Raw genomic sequence first — 21,160 nt, 5'->3', positions numbered from 1 at the left:
AGGAGACCCATCTCACACGCAGAGACACACATAGGCTCAAAATAAAGGGATGGAGGAAGATTTACCAAGCAAATGGAGAACAAAAAAAAGCGGGGGTTGCAATACTAGTCTCTGATAAAACAGACTTTAAACCATCAAAGATCAAAAGAGACAAAGAAGGCCATTACATAATGGTAAAGGGATCAATTCAACAGGAAGAGCTAACTATCCTAAATATATATGCACCCAATACAGGAGCACCCAGATTCATAAAGCAAGTCCTTAGAGACTTACAAAGAGACTTAGACTCCCATACAATAATAATGGGAGACTTCAACACTCCATTGTCAACATTAGACAGATCAACGAGACAGAAAGTTAACAAGGATATCCAGGAATTGAACTCATCTCTGCAGCAAGCAGACCTAATAGACATCTATAGAACTCTCCACCCCAAATCAACAGAATATACATTCTTCTCAGCACCACATCGTACTTACTCCAAAATTGACCATATAATTGGAAGTAAAGCACTCCTCAGCAAATGTACAAGAACAGAAATTATAACAAACTGTCTCTCAGACCACAGTGCAATCAAACTAGAACTCAGGACTAAGAAACTCAATCAAAACCGCTCAACTACATGGAAACTGAACAACCTGCTCCTGAATGACTACTGGGTACATAACGAAATGAAGGCAGAAATAAAGATGTTCTTTGAAACCAATGAGAACAAAGATACAACATACCAGAATCTCTGGGACACATTTAAAGCAGTGTGTAGAGGGAAATTTATAGCACTAAATGCCCACAAGAGAAAGCAGGAAAGATAAAAAATTGACACTCTAACATCGCAATTAAAAGAACTAGAGAAGCAAGAGCAAACACATTCCAAAGCTAGCAGAAGGCAAGAAATAACTAAGATCAGAGCAGAACTGAAGGAGATAGAGACACAAAAAACCCTCCAAAAAATCAATGAATCCAGGAGTTGGTTTTTTGAAAAGATCAACAAAATTGACAGACCACTAGCAAGACTAATAAAGAAGAAAAGAGAGAAGAATCAAATCGACGCAATTAAAAATGATAAAGGGGATATCACCACCGACCCCACAGAAATACAAACTACCATCAGAGAATACTATGAACACCTCTACGCAAATAAACTGGAAAACCTTGAAGAAATGGATAATTTCCTGGACGCTTACACTCTTCCAAGACTAAACCAGGAAGAAGTTGAATCCCTGAATAGACCAATAGTAGGCTCTGAAATTGAGGCAATAATTAATAGCCTACCAACCAAAAAAAGTCCAGGACCAGATGGATTCACAGCTGAATTCTACCAGAGGTATAAGGAGGAGTTGGTACCATTCCTTCTGAAACTATTCCAATCAATAGAAAAAGAGGGAATCCTCCCTAACTCATTTTATGAGGCCAACATCATCCTGATACCAAAGCCTGGCAGAGACACAACAAAAAAAGAGAATTTTAGACCAATATCCCTGATGAACATCGATGCAAAAATCCTCAATAAAATACTGGCAAACCGGATTCAACAACACATCAAAAAGCTTATCCACCATGATCAAGTGGGCTTCATCCCTGGGATGCAAGGCTGGTTCAACATTCGCAAATCAATAAACATAATCCAGCATATAAACAGAACCAAAGACAAGAACCACATGATTATCTCCATAGATGCAGAAAAGGCTTTTGACAAAATTCAACAGCCCTTCATGCTAAAAACGCTCAATAAATTCGGTATTGATGGAACGTTCCTCAAAATCATAAGAGCTATTTATGACAAACCCACAGCCAATATCATACTGAATGGGCAAAAACTGGAAAAATTCCCTTTGAAAACTGGCACAAGACAGGGATGCCCTCTCTCACCACTCCTATTCAACATAGTGTTGGAAGTTCTGGCTAGGGCAATCAGGCAAGAGAAAGAAATCAAGGGTATTCAGTTAGGAAAAGAAGAAGTCAAATTGTCCCTGTTTGCAGATGACATGATTGTATATTTAGAAAACCCCATTGTCTCAGCCCAAAATCTCCTTAAGCTGATAAGCAACTTCAGCAAAGTCTCAGGGTACAAAATTAATGTGCAAAAATCACAAGCATTCTTATACACCAATAACAGACAAACACAGAGCCAAATCATGAATGAACTTCCATTCACAATTGCTTCAAAGAGAATAAAATACCTAGGAATCCAACTTACAAGGGATGTAAAGGACCTCTCCAATGAGAACTACAAACCACTGCTCAGTGAAATAAAAGAGGACACAAACAAATGGCAGAACATACCATGCTCATGGATAGGAAGAATCAATATCGTGAAAATGGCCATACTACCCAAGGTAATTTATAGATTCAATGCCATCCCCATCAAGCTACCAATGAGTTTCTTCACAGAAGTGGAAAAAACTGCTTTAAAGTTCATATGGAACCAAAAAAGAGCCCACATCTCCAAGACAATCCTAAGTCAAAAGAACAAAGCTGGAGGCATCACGCTACCTGACTTCAAACTATACTACAAGGCTACAGTAACCAAAACAGCATGGTACTGGTACCAAAACAGAGATATAGACCAATGGAACAGAACAGAGTCCTCAGAAATAATACCACACATCTACAGCCATCTGATCTTTGACAAACCTGAGAAAAACAAGAAATGGGGAAAGGATTCCCTATTTAATAAATGGTGCTGGGAAAATTGGCTAGCCATAAGTAGAAAGCTGAAACTGGATCCTTTCCTTACTCCTTATACGAAAATTAATTCAAGATGGATTAGAGACTTAAATGTTAGACCTAATACCATAAAAATCCTAGAGGAAAACCTAGGTAGTACCATTCAGGACATAGGCATGGGCAAAGACTTCATGTCTAAAACACCAAAAGCAACGGCAGCAAAAGCTAAAATTGACAAATGGGATCTAATTAAACTAAAGAGCTTCTGCACAGCAAAAGAAACTACCATCAGAGTGAACAGGCAACCTACAGAATGGGAGAAAATTTTTGCAATCTACTCATCTGACAAAGGGCTAATATCCAGAACCTACAAAGAACTCAAACAAATTTACACGAAAAAAACAAACAACCCCATCAAAAAGTGGGCAAAGGATATGAACAGACATTTCTCAAAAGAAGACATTCATACAGCCAACAGACACATGAAAAAATGCTCATCATCACTGGCCATCAGAGAAATGCAAATCAAAACCACAATGAGATACCATCTCACACCAGTTAGAATGGCGATCATTCAAAAGTCAGGAAACAACAGGTGCTGGAGAGGATGTGGAGAAATAGGAACACTTTTACACTGTTGGTGGGATTGTAAACTAGTTCAACCATTATGGAAAACAGTATGGCGATTCCTCAAGGATCTAGAACTAGATGCACCATATGACCCAGCCATCCCATTACTGGGGATATACCCAAAGGATTATAGATTATGCTGCTATAAAGACACATGCACACGTATGTTTATTGCAGCACTATTCACAATAGCAAAGACTTGGAATCAACCCAAATGTCCATCAGTGACAGACTGGATTAAGAAAATGTGGCACATATACACCATGGAATACTATGCAGCCATAAAAAAGGATGAGTTTGCGTCCTTTGTAGGGACATGGTTGCAGCTGGAAACCATCATTCTTAGCAAACTATCACAAGAACAGAAAACCAAACACCGCATGTTCTCACTCATAGGTGGGAACTGAACAATGAGATCACTTGGACTCAGGAAGGGGAACATCACACACCGGGGCCTATCATGGGGAGGGGGGAGGGGGGAGGGATTGCATTGGGAGTTATACCTGATGTAAATGACGAGTTGATGGGTGCAGCAGACCAACATGGCACAAGTATACATATGTAACAAACCTGCACGTTATGCACATGTACCCTACAACTTAAAGTATAATAATAATAAATAAATTAAAAAAAAAAAACAAAAAACCCTATATAGTAGGTATTATCATTATGCTTGTCTTACATTTGTACCCAAGGAGAGCAGTTAATACATTTCAGAGCCAGGACAAAAACCCAAGCAATCCAATCGACTATAACCCAATATGTCGGGCAACATGATTAGCATGGCATATATGCTGGTAAACAAAAGAGACATGGTAGAAACCTTCATGGGTGTATCTAGTTGTAAAGAGAGATATTTAAACAAGTAAGCCAACAAACATATTAAATAATATTATACATTGCAAAAAAAGGCACCAAAGAAAGGAAAGGTATGATGCAAGTGAAGGATAGCCACTTCAGATTGAGGTCGTCCAAGAAGGCCTCGTAAATGGAACATTAAAATTGACCCCTGAAGAACAAAAAGAAACCAGACACGGAAAGTGCGAGAAGAACATTGCAAACAGATGAACAGCATGTACAGGAGAGTTTGTCTGCTCTGTCTGCCTGGGAGTTACTGATCTCTTAGAGGGGTGGGCAGCATGCAGATTATATATTTTTTTAAAAGGTAGATTTTATTCTAAATGTGATAGAAATCACTGCAAGGAAGTAGAAGGAACGAAATATAATGATAGCGTAGAATGGCAAAAACCAGGGGTAAGGGAGAGGGAGAAAGAGGCAGCCAGGTTTTTGAGTTGAGCAAGAGGGTGGGTATGGGTACCACTTACTAAATTGAGGAGGTCTGGAGGAAGAACATGTCTCCAAGGAAGATTAAGAATTTAGCCGAGGGCATGGAATTGATTCCAAGTCTCTTGGAAACTTAAATTAAAAACATTTATGAAGAGCTTTAAGCTCTTTATAACCCTTCAAGGGTTATTTATTCTTTTGCCTACAATTTATCTCATTTATCAGATAACATTGAAGGTGTTATCTGCATGTACATGGTTGTAGTTTAAAAACAAATCACAGCAATCTGAAAGGCAACAGTGGAGAATCATGCAGTGACATGTGTTGCAGCCATTAAAATCACACCTAGGAAAGTTGACTTCAAGTTGGAAAAAAAGTTTAGGGTACTTTTCTGATTAAGGGACTGACTAACAGTAACAGTTTAAAGTTTTCCCCTATGATTTTCTTGGAGATAATATCTATAAAAGCAAGAAAATAAAAAGATTATTTTATTTATTCAGTTCATTATATTATATTTATTATATATAATATATTTACTATATTATTTTTACTGTCTATACATTTTATTACAAATATAAAAATTAACTATATAAGTGGGATGAGAATGAAAGTTATGACACTGAAAGCCAACTGATCAATCAAGCAAACTGGGGTGATAGAGTATTCTGCGTACTATTTTTTCATCTTTTATTAAAATCCATTAATCTTGTGATTATGCTTATGCACACATACATGTATCACACATATCCTCTTGCAGCACACTCACTTTTGAGGGAACACCAGCCATTTGACTTCCTCTTACCTAGGCAATTGGTGTGGTTTGGCTGTGTCCCCACTCAAATCTTACCTTGAATTGTAACAATCCCCACGTCAAGGGAGGGGCCAGGTGGAAATAACTGAATCGTGGGGGTGGTTTCCCTCATACTGTTTTCATGGTAGTGAATAAGTCTCAGGAGATCTGATGGTTTTATAAATGGGCGTTCCCCAGCACAAGCTGTTTTGTGTGCCGCCATATAAGATATGACTTTGCTCCACATTCGCCTTCTGCTATGATTGGGAGGCCTCCCTAGCCATGTGGAACTGTGAGTCCGTTAAACTTCTTTCCTTTATAAATTACCCTGTCTTGGGTATGTCTTTGCACCATGAGAACAGACTAATACAGTGACTAAAGTCTGCACGACTAGAGTTTTATCCTCAGTTAGCTCTTGACACCTTATGTCAGCTTTAGCCATTTGCTTTTAATTTCTCTGTCTTCTATAACATTTGCTAAAATAAATTATCCACAACATTTAAATCTTAATAAGAATGAACTGGGACAAAGGGGTGAAAAATAAGGAAAATCACTGCTATAATAACTGTCTACCAAACTAATAGGATTTATGTCTCAAGAGTTACATCTTGTAGAATTATTGAAGAAAATGCTGGATAAGTAACTGTCATGGGAAAAAGATAAAGGCCATGGTTTCCACTCTTCTGGAGTTCCATACTCACAGAATTAAAAAATATAATAATGGTAGGGGGTAGTCTACGTAAGCCTGCCACCTTTATATGTCCCAGTAAGTGTATTTCACGTCAACACTTATTAATCAATGTTTTACTGGCCTCCTTCATTAAAATTCCTCTAATGGGAAATGAAACAAGCAAAATGACCCATGATACCATGTGTAGGTTATATGTCATAAGAAGCTGCAACCTCAGTTTACCATTTCCTTCTGTAATATAGGCAACCTTAAATATTTGACTATATTTTCATATATAGATCAGATGAGAATTTCTAGTAGTAATACAATTTTGAAATTTTGTTTCTAATTATATTTATCCAGCATCAATTAAATTTAAAAATCATAATTAATCTTATATATTTTTTTCAGATTTTTGTGACACACAGTTCTTTAAGCTAAAGAGAACACCACTGAAGAAATTTGAACTCCGTTAAAATCTGTCCAACAGGAGTATATACTAAATACCTAAATGTAGAAGTAGAACCTAAATTATAAATAACAGTGGCTTAAAGAAACGCCCCATTTATTTAATAGTATATAAAATAGTTTATATTATTTTTGTCCTATATTTGACTATGAAGTCCAGTTATGGAGAATTTTAATGCATAATTTTTATTCAAACCAATTTCTTTTCACTCAAAATTAAAACTTACTAGCTATTCAGTATAGAAAAGTAAAAATAATTCTAAAAATTGAGTTAAGAAAGTATGGTGTCTTTTGGAAAATGAAACTTCAAACAGTATTGACTAATGTGAAGAGGATTTGAGCTGTGTTTTTTGTTAGAAATAGAAAAGGCTTACACCATAAACCCCTTGAAGAGCTGCCAAATTAGGGTCATAGAAGTCTGAGTCTAGAGATGATAGAAAAGGAAATCCAATTTGAGTCTGACAAAGAGAAGCTAAGGTCTGATATGTGTGAAACTTATGAGGTTAGAGTTGGGGAGGGGAGAAACAAATTATTTCGTATTTACCATCAATATACTGCCAATGATGTTACGATGTCAAGTAACTCCTCAGTTTGCATCCCTGTATTTATTAAGTCCCATTAAAGGGCTTAAAAGACAGCATTTGTACCATGATCAGCAGATTTTATGGAACAAAAAAATATATTCTATTTGCACACCTGACATCTATTTAGGCTATATCTTCCAATAAGTAAAGCAAAACCCAAAGGGCATCTCTGGAATTGTGCTCGTGTGTGTGTATTATTTCTACTTAATATAGCCCATAAATGCTAATAGAGTCTCTGTGGGGGAATGTTATTATACTTAGAAGGCTTGATTGGAAACAGGGTGCATACATTTAGGAGCAACTTAATTTCTAAAAAAAACGAAAAAACAAGAAACAACTCATAACTTTGGTTTTATTATATTTCAGTACTTAAGTAAATCTTGCAGTAATCCCTGATTGGTGAAAATCAAATACCTGGGGGCCAGAGTGGGTACTAGCCTATGTGACTTAGCTGAACAATGTTGTATAAAACAAATGGTAACTTTATGGATATTGAGATTTCAAACTAAAACATCACACAGAGGAACCTGAACGTAACATGTTCTTAATTCCTGGTGTAAAGTTTTAACCTTGTTTTTTTGTGAAGTGAAAACTAGTTCAAGTTGTCCTCTTTACCTAATCGCTCACCTTGTTATACACTATTTTGTAAATTGTTTGATACGTTATATTTGTATCTATTTATGGGGTACATGTGAAATTTTGTTTCTTGCATTTTTTTTTTTTTTTAAAGCAACAACGTGGCACAAAGAAACTTCTCCCTAGGACAATTACATGCAGCTTTTTTTTGTCATCTGCTATAAGTCATGTATACTTAGTATTGCTAAAAGAGACCTTTTGCCTTAAATTTGTTTCCCTTTGTAAAGTGCTATCATTGAAAAGTGTCATAGGACACAAGAACTATTCCAAAATTGACCTTCAAATGATCTGGGAAAACCCCAGTTCAAGGACTGAATTTAAATGCTGGGTATAATAAAGGCTTTCACAAATGTTGTCAAAGGAATTTCTGTTCTATTAAAACAACTGAAGGATACATTTCTTTTTGGAAATATTTCTCTCCTTTTCTGTCACCATTAAGCATATGACTCTCAAAATAAATTCTCCCAGGACTAATTCTCCTTATAAAAATTACAGCCAGAGAAGTTATAACAACATGTTATCATAAAATAAACCATGAAGCTCTCTGCAAAGGAATAGTAAGTCAGCATTCTAGCAGTGAAAACTTGGCAGCAAAAAGCATATCCCCTAAGGAATTGTGTGAGACATTTTGATGGGATTAAAACATGCTGCATGACATATGGTATATATTTTTAACACATATAATAGGAGAAATAAATTGGAAGAAGCATCAAAGCATTAATCCCCTAACTCCCACATCTCGTCCCATCCATTGGGGATTTATCTCTTTCAGTTTGTCATGGTAATGTAAGCATGAAAGGATGTTTCCTACCTTCTAGAATTCAACTTTAGAAAGGTAGATAAAATGTCACTATTATTTATCTACATGGTTTAAGATGCTGCTTTTGTACAGAACAGAGAGATGTAAACACAGAAATGCAACAACTTCAATGTACAGGTTCTTGAACTGAAATCAGTTTAACTTAATATTTTTATTGGTGCTAATATCTGCCTATGCACTCAAATGATGTAGTGCATCAGAGCAAACATTGCAAAAAAAATTACTTACGGATACACTGGTGCTAACATTATAACCGGATAGATTGCAAAAAGTTTCAGAGACATACTAAGCTTGTTATTCTAAAAGAAGAACAAGGAAAAATGAAATGAATGTGTTTGGCTCACTATTTTTCAAATATTTCTGTGAGCTGTTTATATTTTACTGAAATAATGAGCATTGAAAAATATAACTGTCTCTTCTGAATTTATTACTTTCATATTTTATTCAATTAATAAGTTGCAGTAGTGAGAGGAGGTAAGAAAACAGGGTAATTCTCCCATAATTATCATTATGAATTCAAACATACCATATATAAACATATAGCAGATTCAAATTACATGTGTGGACATCATGTCACTCACCCTATGGTTTCCTCAATGTAAAATGAGAATTTTAAAAGTACCCACTGTATAGAGCTGTTTTCAGGATTCAATGAGGTAAGCCAAGAAAATATTTACCATACTTCCCATTGACAAGTTACCAATAAGTGTTAAGTGTAATCACCGCAATTATCATCACCATCATCATCATCATTTATATAGATAAGATCCTGTGAAACTGACCATGATCTAGGAAGCTACCCGTGGATAAATGTGAAGAGCACACTGAAATATGTGTGACAGAACTATCAGACTACTTATACTAGCTCTACAAGGTAGGCATGATCCTCACTGTATAGTTGAAAAAACAGAGGCATTAGAATAAAACGACTGGATAAAATTTAACAAAATCAGCAATTGAAATTATCTTTCTATCTTATGTTGAGTCCTTCATTGCAGACTGTGTCTTGCCTTTTATATTCCCTGCTAGGAAGCTCAAATGATAGTAAGAAAAATAGTCACAGTAACATTGTTGTCCCTTTCATATGATTAATTTACATCCTTTGTGTCCTTGAAATTGTCATTATTTAATCATATGTGGTTTTAGTATAAGCAGCCAGCAATCCTTTGTGAAAAGAGGAAGGGAAAAATAAACTAATTAATTAATCAACCAATATATATATTTTCAGGAAGATGCAGGAAGTTTTTAAAGGAGATTAGATCATCAGAGGGATGCAAATCAAAACTACAACGAGATACCATCTCACGTCAGTCAGAATGTCTATTTTTAAAAAGTCAAAACATAACAAATGTTGGCGAGGTTGCAGAGAAAAGGGAATGCTTATACACTGTTGTTGGGAATGGAAATTAGTGTGAAAACAGTGATGTGAAAACTAATGTGAAAACAGTTTGGAGATACCTCAATTAACCAAAAACAAAACTACTATTCAACCCAGCAATCCCATTGCTGGTTATATACCCAAAGGAATATAAATTATTCTAGTAAAAATACACCTACACTCATATGTTTATTGCAGCACTGTTCATGATAGCAGACATGGAATCAGCCCAGGTGCCCATCAACAGTGGACTGGATAAAGAAAATGTGGTACATATACACCATGGAATACTACATCACCACAAAAAAAAAAAAAAAAAAAAACACACACACACAAAAAACTAAAAAAATCATGTCCTTTGCAGCAACCAGGATGCAGTTGGGGGCCATCATCCTAGTGAATTAATGCAGGAAGAGAAAACCAATTACCACATGTTCTCACTGATAAGTGGGAGCTAAGCACTGGGTACACATGAACACAAAGAGGGGAACAATAAACACTGAGAATTCCAAAAGGGGGAAAGACAGGAGGGAAGCAAAAGTTAGAAAGCTACCTATTTGTGTACTATGTTCAGTACTTGGGCAGCAGGATCATTAGAAGCCCAAACTTCAGTATCATGCGATATACCCATGTAACAAAGCTGTACATGTACACTCTGAATCTCAAATTTAAAAATTAAGGAGATTAGAGGCCACGAAAATAAGTAAGAGTTTATTTGAGAATTTGATAGGGTTAATATTGGAATAAGTGGGATGGGGGTCATATGAGATACTTCAACGACCAAGAATCAGTTTCTGGGGAGGCCTGATTCAGCTAGGTGATTACATGGGTCAGGGAGAAGAGGGAAAAAATATTCAAAATAATGTTATGCCCTTCCTAGGTTATAAAACAAGAAAAATATAGAATTCTGCTCCAAACTAGGAAACCTAGAACTGAAGAAAATAGTTTTAGAAGAACAAATATAATGAATATTTCACACACACACACACACACACACACACACACACAAATACCATAGTTACTAAAAACTCAAAAGGTCAACTTCACATCTTAAGAAAAGCAGTGGTCTAACAAGAAAAACATCTCCAATAATTTTTTTTAATCTAATGACACAATTTCAGAGCGTATTATGTTCTTGCCTCTAAAAACTTCAAATTCATTTTAAGAAAAAATTAAAGAGCAATATAAACTAAAAATATGACTACTTTTATTATTATTCTCCATAAGAGGATAAAAATGAAAAGCAGCAGCAAAATCAGAAATCTATCAACAGATGCACTTTTACAAACAATTCCTAGTTTCAGGCTTTCTCCTCAGACATGGTATTTGAGATTAAAATATCAATTGCATCTTTTGTGGTTTCACAGCAGCATCATTTCTTGACTCCTGTCACTGTCAAACTGCCAACAACAATTTTATATTCATTTCAAGGTGACTTTGGAATATCTCATCTGTCTTGTGTATGATTATTCTGCTTCCACTCAAGTGTTTTGACTTGTTCTCCAGTTTCATCATAGTAGTAGTCCACTGTATGAATGCATACAGCTTGAACTGCAACATGACTTTTTCTCCATGAATAAAATCTTATAACCCTCCATGTTTAAAAATACTTAGAAATTGCTGCCTCTGTCTCTCTCTCTCTCTCTCCCTCCACCTCTTTATTCCCTCTCACATACACACAAACCCATCTACACATATGCACAGAAATATTTATATGTATTCTGTTTTGCAATGGATATGATAATTGTTTCATATAAGATGCCTCTTAATAGAGTATCATATCCATAACTATAAATCATAAACATAAATTGTAGCAAGAAAATATTAAATTTTGAAAGATGGTGGCATTTTTTCTACTTCCTATTTTACTAAGACAGGACACCTATATCTTTCTCCAGAAAACATATCTAATATAAGCAGCTTTCTTTGTTTAGATTCATTTAAATTTTTGCTATTTCAGTTGTTGAATTTCTTTTCCTACATTTTCTCTGTGCTCATAACAAATCCTGGATAAATACACATAGATCTAGCTCTCCACTTCTGCCCTTTTATATCCAATCTAAGCTCAATTATATTTTCCCATTGTAGATGAGATTTTCTCAACTTACTGATTTACCTTTTAAGTCTCACTAAATAACAAGTCCATTTGCTTTATGGCTAAATATCTTTAAATGTGACTTTCATTGATACTATACATTCAACTGGTGCTACTCACCTATTCATCTTTCACCTAAATTCCTGCCATTTTTCAGGTCCCCTAAGACATTTACACCACCTAAATCTATAGTTCCACGTTCAGTTCCTGATAAAGGTCCTACTTTCTTTCAAGGGTTTTCTAATAATCTCTTCCCTGGTCTCCTGACAGGTCCAGCTACTACTGTTGATATAAAATGATGCACCCCAAATCGTCAACTTTATCAAACACATTAATCACTGAACACTTTATATCCCAAAGCCTTTGAGTAGTAGGAACCGGTTAACCCTCTAGGTGCTCTCAGTTTCATCATATATAAAATGGAAATGATAATAATACCAACCTAAAGGAGTTGTGGTGCCAATTAAATGAGGAGTTTGTGTAAAACACTTTGATCGATTCCTGTCACTACATATATACGTTAGTTATTACTATTATCATCATTAATTAATTCAGGCCTCCTAACAATTTTCCATAGACTACTTAGCTTTCATTGTCTTGCCTCTACATTATTTTGATTTAATTTGTCTTCTGCCTTTTGTTATCTAAAACTTAACTATTCCTACTCAACATGCTTATTTTACTATTGCATTACTTTATACTATTTTTAATCTATTTGCTTAAATCATTATCCATTTGAGAATACAATGCCCAGAAAATTGTTTAAATCTCACCACTTTATCATCTAGCATGACTGATTTTCATTATAAGGGATATTTTTCTCTTATCCAACTTTTCATACAATTAACACTTTTCAATATGTTTCTTGGGTTTATCTATTTTTATAAACATTAGGTAACAATAATGTTAGACATGTTATTTCATTTTCTTGTCATTTTGGAGAGCGGGAATGAGAGGTATCTCTCAGATAATGGACAATAACAAACATTATTTTTAAAAATTACTAGAATAATGATTTTAGTACTAGAAAATATAGTTTATTTCTGGGGATTGTAGTGTATTTTACCTCGAATTGTTATAGACATGAGAAAACATTTACCCGATCAATAAGAAACTACAATAGTCCCAATGTAAGAGTTTATAAAATTACTTATAAGAGAGTGGTTGTAAGAGACAATCAGTATTCTAAGAGAAGTAATCTTTCTCTTGGTATATGAAGACTTTAATATGTTCTTTCCATTAAAAAACACTGGATTTGTATACTTGAATCTTGGGATTGAAATAAAAACATACTCATATTTGAAGGCAAGTGATGAAAATTTCAGTATCGCAGTGGACAATTTAAAAATGACATAAGATTGTATCATCTACAACCTTGTATAAAACTAGATGAAATTACACAGTGTCTCAAGTGTGGAAATTTATTTAATAAAAACTGAAGAACCAAAACAACAACAAATTAAAGAGGACGCATTTGTGTGGCTAACAAAGAAGACAAGCAAGAGCAACGATAGTTTTGTAATTTTGTTTCAATTTCCCTAAGTAATTGGTATACTTGCTTGCTTTAAAAAGTGTATTTGGCCGGGCGCGGTGGCTCACGCCTGTAATCCCAGCACTTTGGGAGGCCGAGGCGGGCGGATCACGAGGTCAGGAGATCGAGACCATCCTGGCTAACACGGTGAAACCCCGTCTCTACTAAAAATGCAAAAAATTAGCCGGGCGAGGCGGCGGGCGCCTGTAGTCCCAGCTACTCGGGAGGCTGAGGCAGGAGAATGGCATGAACCCGGGAGGCGGAGCTTGCAGTGAGCCGAGGTCACGCCACTGCACTCCAGCCTGGGCGACTAAGCGAGACTCTGTCTCAAAAAAAAAAAAAAAAAAGGTGTATTTAACCAGACATACAACATCTTTATTACCCTTTATGCCCTGGCTAGTAGGAAACTGATAGAGAAATCTAGTGATCAACCACAGAAACATATTAGGTTTCTCTACACTATATTTGCTTCCATCTTTAACCACGATAATGTATACATGTTTTTTAACAAAATCCATTCCTAAATATTTGTCACTGAAGTCCTACTGAACTTTTTCCACTCCCACCTTGTCTCTCTCATCTCCTCTTCTAGCATATTCCCTCAGCTCACATCACTCTTTGTTGCCCCTTAAACACAAAACATGCTTTCACTTCAGGCTTTTGCAACTTCCTGTGTGCTGCCTGTCATTTCCTTTTGTCCATATGGCTACATGTCTTGCCCCTTCTCTTCCTTTTAATTCTCTCAAAAGTCAGCCTATCAAAAAGATTCTTTTTGACATCCTATAACATTATAATCTATATCTATGTAGATATATATGGATGTGAATACATACATGTATTTGTGTGTATGGGTATATAAATATAACTGACCTACCCTTGTATACAAAGTCTACTGTTATTCCCATATATTATTTTTCTTAAAACAGTTTTCACTACCTGAACGATAAGCTCCATTACAGTTAGGACTTTATTTTGAGTTTGTTGGTTTGTTTTGCTTTACTCTATTAACAGTGCCTAGAACAGTGCCTTAAACACAACATACACTCACCAAATATTGGCTGAATGTAAGAACTACTAAATGGATAAATAAAAGATACAGAATTTAGACAAATTACATACGCTGACGTATTATTGAAGAATAAATTAATGTAAATTCAAAAACAGCAAATGTTATAGTGCTCTGTCTTTCGAGATACCAATTAACATCAACCTAGTTGCAAAACAGAGGTAATAAAGTCCAATTTAATTATGTCTTCTTCCCATCTCAGCTTAATTTAAATTCCTTCCCAATTTTACTTTCCTGAACTTTGAATCATTCCAGAAAAGAAATGATCCAAAAAAATGTTTCCTGGCTTAGAATTAGCATGGTTATTAGGAAAAATAATGCATTGCTCACAAGTGAGATGGGATTGAGGTGGCTCAAACCAAGCCAAATGCCAGGTAAAACAAAGTGATTCTCATTAAAAGGCTTGTTTTGTCTGATGGGAAATTTTGGAGTCCTACGATTCTGTAATAACATTATATGTTATAGGAGATTAGGCAAACAAGAGCCAATTAAACCGCTGGACAACAGCCAAGATACCACTGCTGATACAAACAGGAGTTTACATGGAAGTATCAAAGTAAACTCCTGTTTTTATCTGAATACTCTTCTTTTACCTTGCAGAAAGCTTCTTATTTTTAATGATACAATGATGAAAAATAAATCTTATCTTACATATCATGCAGCATAAGGAATGAAAGAACACTTGCGAAGATATCTGAAGGAAGAGGAAATGACCTCTCGTTATTTCAGAAGCAATCATTCTCTACTTTGGGTTCCAAATGCTAAAAGGTAATGAGAAGCCTTAAAAAACTGGCGTTCTCAGTATTCAGTAAACTGGCCCTCGGAACTCTTCACAAGCCATAGTTTCACGGTTTAATGCTTTCTTCATTCTTCTGAAAGGTGGGAATCAGAGATGAATGCCCATCCTACTCACTCAAATTCATTAACTTTGATATCCCCAGGATGCTCATCAAATATCTTTAATTATTTAGCTAAACTTTTTGTTGTTGTTGTTTCTATTTCTCAATTGTAGTTTTCTTTGTTATTCCTTTTAGGACTTATTTTTCCAGTGAAATAAAGTCCAAAGAAAGAGAAGAAGGTGCTATTCCCAGTAAACAAGATATAGATTGGGGTACATTTAAGAGAATGAATTAGCAGTTATTGGCAGTTTCTACATACAACTAGAGTCTACAGGTCTAAGTTTTGTCAGGTTATACGTAATTTTCTGAATTATTATGTGGGAAATCACTTTAACACTTCAAGTAAAGAGATATATAAGATGATGTGTAAAGTTTCCTATATAACATTTTACAATACCAATTAGAAAAATACTTTGATGTAAATTGCGTAATACATGGGAATTTCATTTATCTTTCTTTCTTACACTGTTTCTTTATTTCACTGTTTTGGCAATTGGTACCTTAACTTCTACATACTTTTCAAAAATATCCCCCAGCATTAATGAGGAAAATTAGGCCACTGGGGCTTTCTAATTATAACTAAAATGTTCTCTCATATTCATATAAGATTTTGACTTGCTCTCCACTTTTTCATACTCTGAAGTCCATTTTTCACTACTGTAATCTATAATTGCAATAAGAAATACATATTTCGATCTTCATTATTCTGAATACAGAATGTGAGTCAGATTCATATATCACTTACTAATTGGAAAATGGTTAAATAACTGAGACTCTGAAGGAAAAAAAATTGAAAATAAAGTAACATAGAGTGCCGTCAGTGTTAATGGGGTGTAAACGAGATACGGTAATGGGTTATTGCATTTCTACGTCACAACACCCACTCCATAATCATTTAAGAATATTAATCAGGGAAACACTATCAAATGATCTCAGTTAGATCTCAAAATATCTGTGAAAATTTTTTCTCTCATGATTCATGTTCACTATTACCAGATTCTTAACACAACAAAAATAATTCTAGCTCAATACACAGTAATAGTCACAGACAAAATAAATTATTAGAATTCATAATTTCCTCGAATCCCTTTAGTTTTAAGTATTCCTGTGAGTTGGCCATAAGATATAAAATGTAAAAGCTATAAAACTGTGTAAATTGAAAACTAAAATTTTTGACCCAATGCAATTTCCCCAGCAGACTCTAGGGAGTTCCCCTCCCTAGAGACAATCCCTTAGCCTAACCCAAGGATAAACAGGCCAGAGATATTCCATTATCACAATATGTGTATTCTTTGCTCCAAGAAATAACATACTATACCCGTTGTTTCGAATCCTCTACTATTTCATTTAATGATACCTTTTTAAGTTCTTTTCATACTAATAGACATAGAATAGTCTCTTTCTTCTGTGAATGACCTGTAACTTTCTTGACTAGTCCTCCATTGATGTATATTTCCAATCTCATGCAATTTAGAACACAATGGCTGCATACACACAGACACACAATGACATGAATGTGTATGAATGAGTATGAGATGGCATGAATGAGTACGTTTGCAAGATAAATTTGAGAATTGCCAAAAGAGTATACATCATTTTGTTCTTGATAGGTATTGCTGACGTACCTGAATTTAGACTCTAACAATTAAATTCCCATCAGCGGTGTACGAACACCTAATTCTCTACAACATTTTTTAACTTTGTTAATCCGATGAGTAAAATATTTAATGTTAATTTATGTTTATTTTGTTACCAATGAGGTTGAATATATTTTCATATATTTCAAAGTCAATTGAATTTCCTTTCCTATGAGCTGTCTATTCATATCATATAGGCGTTTTTGCATTGAGTTGAACTTTTCTTATTTTTTTTTCAAGAATTGCTTAAATTCTGATACCAATTGAAGCATGTGAACATATGAGACTTTTAAACATACAATTAAAGCTATTCATCATAATTTGCTATACTACCAACATTACTTTGGAGCGTAAGTCAAATGGTTTAAAGTAATCCTGTAACATACCTAAAGAACACCTTCCTATATTATTTATGCAAATTACTTCTACACTTAAAGGTGTTTTCACTTTACTTTCTACGTAACCCAGCTCTGAAGTCACTACTCGGGCTTATCATGATACACAGACAAGGAGGAGGGCAAATGACCAGGACTAGTCAAGATATATATGGATATATACATATATATATGAATGGCACAGCAGAAGGAAACACAATTCTGGAAGTGCAAGCCTTCAAGAAGCAGTATATTATGGTAAAACCCTCCCACAGAAAGGTATCATTTTTACCACTGATACTACAGGATAAATTATATATTACGCCGTCTTCAACTAACAGTTGAGGCAATAGAATGAATGCAAAGGCATTACAATGAATCCCATTTAATACAAAGAAGTATAAAGACGAATACTTCTCTACAATTTTTTTTTTCCTCATTGCCAGTTAAATACAGAGTTTTACTTTCGTAGCTTAACAATGAAGGGTCCTACACTAAAGCCAATACATATACCTAGAATTTCAGTCTAAGCTTGTCCACGTACATAGTTAAAGTCAATTACAAGGTTTGGCCTACAAATGCTAGGGGAACTTCTTTGTAGTTTTTACACGTAATAAACTTCATCTTGCACACTGAAGTCATCATACATACAGGGCAAAGTCAGAGCTTTTATATTTGCGTTTATTCTTCATTTAACTTTTTAAAACACTACTACAGTTGAATATTAAAAACAAGAGCAAGTAGTGAGCATATTATGATTACAGTCCTTCACTTATTCACTACTGCACAATAAATGCCAGCAGTGAGTGTTGTTCACTGGCCAAGAGGTCTGACACTGAACACCACCTCTGGGATGACGTTCATCATCCTCATATGCTTCTCCATTATATCGGCGCCATCTTTCCTGATTTGCATCAAAGTCCACCAGTTCTACTTCATCCATCCCATCAGTCTCTTCCACTTCCTTCCTCTCGGGTAGGAGTTTTTCCAGAAAAAAACAGTTTATCAGGAGACAGAAAGCCATTCTCAGGAAAGTTTACCTTAAATTCGATGATTAGGCGACCCTTTTCATCTGGTCTATGATAAACTGGCATGCCTTCATTTAGTACACACTTGATATCTCCATGCTTGACAATCTCACCTGGATGAGAGGTGATGACTATGGTTTGGTTGTCAAGAGTGGATATTAGCTTCTGGAAGTCACACAATGCTTCAACCAGCTGTATGTCCATACACATGAAAAGGTCTTCTCCTCATTCACTAAAAACAGCATGGTCCTTCTGATCTAACACGATGGTAATACCGCCTGGCTCCAGTCCTGGTTCTTGGTCTCCTTCACCATGGAAAGTTATCTTCTGGCCATCTTTCATGACTTTGTCAATATGAACCTCTAGAATCTTCTTCTCTCGAACTATCTTCCTTCCGTTACAGCTTTTACATCTATCTTTAGCACTGCTCCGCTCCCCATGATCCTGGCACTCCATGCACACAGACTGAATTTGCTGAACCATTCAAAGTCCTATCTGATGAATTCTTATTTGCATTTCAGTACCTCGGCAATTGGGACAGCCCTCTACCGCTCCTTTCTTACCTTCTCTACTTTCACATTTGTCACAAATCACATTCTTTTCCAGAGCCAGTTTTCTTGTTGCACCATTACATAAGTCTTCTAAGGTTACCGAGAGCTTATGTACAACATTTTTGCCTCTCCTTTCTGCATTCTTTCTCCTCCTCCAAAACACATATCAAAGATGTCCATGGGGGAGCCAAAACCACCACCTGCTCCACCCTCTTTAATTGCCAGTTCTCCTGCTTTGTCATATAATTCCCTTTTCTTTGCATCAGAGAGAACTTCATAAGCTTGAGAAATCTCTTTGAACTTCTCTCCTTCATTTGGATTCTTATCAGGATGGTACTTCAAGGCCAGTTTCCTATAAGCCTTTTTCAATTCTTTCTGAGTAGCATTGGGTTTGACCCCCAAAACATCGTAGTAAATCGTAGTAAGTTGTTTCTTTCACCATCTTCTACTGCTGGTGCCGGCTGAGGCCGGTGTGTGAGGGAGTGGAAAGGAGCACGGAGCTGTGTGCAGCTCAGGCAGTTATGGCTCCTCCACCTCTCATCGAGCGTTCTGGAAAGTTCCCGCACTTTTCTTACTGACATGCAATAGCTTTTTATATTATCTTGTTTGTGATATAACTTGTATTAACACTTTCTTTTTTCTTGTTTTTGAAATGGTGTCTCACTCTGTTGCCCAGGCTGTAGTGCAGTGGCATGATCTCGGTTCACTGCAGCCTCTGGCTCTGCCTCCCAGGTTCAAGTGATTCTTGTGCCTCAGCCTCCCAAGTAGCCGGGACTACAGGCGTGCGCCACCACACTCAGCTAATTTTTTGTATTTTTAGTAGGGAGGGGGTTTTGCTATGTTGGCCAGGCTGGTCTCAAACTACGGACCTCAAGGGACCTGCCTGCTTCAGCCTCCCAAAGTGCTGGGATTACTAGTGAGAGCCACCACGCACGGCCAATACTTCCTATTTGTGTTTGTCTTTTTCTTTTGCTAACATAGAGCAAATTGGAAACATCTAGAACTTTGTTACTTCTTCAGACTCCACAATAGTTCTTCTACCTCTCCACAACGTTATCTACAATATAAAAGTATCCTCCCCAAGTTGGAGAGAAAGTGTCAAGAACCCTAGTATGTTCCACTAAAGGTCTAAAATGCCAAACTGCATAGGGCTTTCCTTCTCCTGTTTTTAATCTCCATGTCATCCCCACCACCAAATAATTATCCTTCCATGATGTCTAAATCAGACTCCAAAGAGGATATTTTGCATGCCTTCACTTTTATTTATTTATTTATTTATTTATTTTTGAGACAGAGTCTAGCTCTGTCACCCAGGCTGGAGTGCAATGGCACGATCTTGGCTCACTGCAACCTCTTCCTTCTGGGTTCAAGCAATTCTCCTGCCTCAGCCTCCTGAGTAGCTGGGATTATAGGTGCCCGCCACCACACCCAGCTAATTTTTGTAATTTTAGTAGAGACGGGGTTTCACTGCTGGCCAGGCTGGTCTTGAACTCCTGATCTCATGATCCGCCCGATTCAGCCTCCCAAAGTGCTGGGATTACAAGCATGAGCCACCACAGCCGGCCAATTCTGTTTTTTAACAAGCTTACTTTTTGCCACTATTGACCCTATTTTTAATTTTTTTAAAAATTTGTCTGTCTGTGTGATTTCAGTATGGCTCTATAGTGTCTTTAATATCTGTGTCACATGTCCCATGCCCAGATGAGCACAGAATCATTTGTCTTTGAGATAACAAGATTATATTAAAATTTTTCTTTTAATCACATGTAGCCAATAAAAAACAGTAAGTAAATGAATAAATGTAACTCTTTTGTATAAGCCCTATTGTTTCATAATTTCTAATATCCAATGTTCCTTGTGGTACAGATTTTAATTTTAAGGCAGCCATATATGCTTTAAAAATATATATATGTTACAGTAAATATCTAGGCATAGCTGACCAACTTGCAAAGCTAATTTGTGTGCTCCACAAAAAACATATGACTTCAAATTAGATATGAATATATCATCGGTTATAGAGTTGCTCTTTCCTGTTTCCCCTAACAAATTATT

The 21,160-nt window shown here is 35.9% G+C and overlaps 1 protein-coding gene and 1 pseudogene across 1 annotated transcript in view; both read right to left on the bottom strand.

Moving 5' to 3' along the window:
- The window catches only part of LOC112615155 (interleukin-1 receptor accessory protein-like 1), a 743,111-nt gene that overhangs the window by 21,612 nt on the left and 700,339 nt on the right, over positions 1-21,160 (bottom strand). The gene's annotated exons all lie outside the window — the stretch shown is intronic.
- On the bottom strand, positions 18,302-19,422 carry LOC112616494 (annotated as a pseudogene).

This window comes from Theropithecus gelada, chromosome X (genome assembly GCF_003255815.1).
Source record: "Theropithecus gelada isolate Dixy chromosome X, Tgel_1.0, whole genome shotgun sequence".
NCBI classification, from domain to species: Eukaryota; Metazoa; Chordata; class Mammalia; order Primates; family Cercopithecidae; genus Theropithecus; species Theropithecus gelada.
This window is presented reverse-complemented; position numbering and strand designations above follow the sequence as displayed.